The following is a 1,049-nucleotide window of genomic DNA, read 5'->3' as shown; positions in this document are numbered from 1 at the left end:
AGTCTGCGGCCGTCCAGGCCCTTGGGCCCTTGCGGCAGGGGGATTTGGGTCTCTGAGAGGGGCCAGGGGACTGGTGGACACCCTGCCTGGTGCTGTCAGGGGCTGCCCCTCTCAGAATTCCTGGTCTTCTAGGAATAGAGGGAGGGGAATGGGGTTTGGGAGTGGAGGGGTGGGAAGAACTGGGGATTGAACAAGGAACCTTGGGGCATCCTTGCAGTTCTTTCTTTTTCTTCTGTAAAGCCAATTCAATTTGGAGCACCCAACACAGGTGTTCAGTAAGAAATGCCTCCCCTGCCTTGGCCAAATTTTCCAATTTGATCAAGACTCTCTCCCAAAAGTGGAGGTCTCTGTAACTTTCAGGGGACGCGTTTGGGAACTGCGAGGAGACCCATTTCACAAGCTTTTTTAACTCTTTTATTAACTGAGAAACCCCCCCCAACAAGGATGCCCACAACTTGGTATAGTGTCTCCTTCTGAGCTACTGACAGACTGGCACCCATTCCGTACTGATGTTAAACTGCAGCCCAAAACAACTTGCTGTACCCATAAAATAAAAAGTGCTGAGCACTAAGAAGGGAAAAGGGTTTCCCACCCCAGCCCCTGCCAGAAATGCCACGCAACAACTTAAAGAGAAAAATGCCCCCTCTACCACCCCAGAGTTCCGACGGTGAGAAAAGTTTGGATTAAAAAGGCAGGGCGTTGAAAGAAAAAGAAACTCACCAGACTGGGACAAGAAGAACAAAAACACCACGCACGACAAGATCCTGTTGGTGAGACCAACCCCTTGGTGCCAGGGGCTCCCGGTCCCGGTCCCCTGGAATGCAATCCCCTAAAATGGGGATCTGCTACAACAGGGGTGTTGCAGCAGCCGTGAAGCTCTTCAGCTTCGTCCGGGGGTCCAATGGAGTCCAACTTTTGGCACGAGGGGCCTCACGTTGGGCGCCAGCAACATCTGGGGTGCTTTGCTGAAGCCCAGGCTAGCTGACAGCACAAGCCAGCAGTCAGTGGGGTGGCAGCCTGCAGGCAGGAGCGTCCGCTCTGGGTCCAAG

Source organism: Geospiza fortis, unplaced genomic scaffold (assembly GCF_000277835.1).
Source record: "Geospiza fortis unplaced genomic scaffold, GeoFor_1.0 scaffold39, whole genome shotgun sequence".
NCBI lineage: Eukaryota > Metazoa > Chordata > Aves > Passeriformes > Thraupidae > Geospiza > Geospiza fortis.
The sequence above is the reverse complement of the archived record's forward strand: the minus strand, read 5'-3'. Positions refer to the sequence as shown.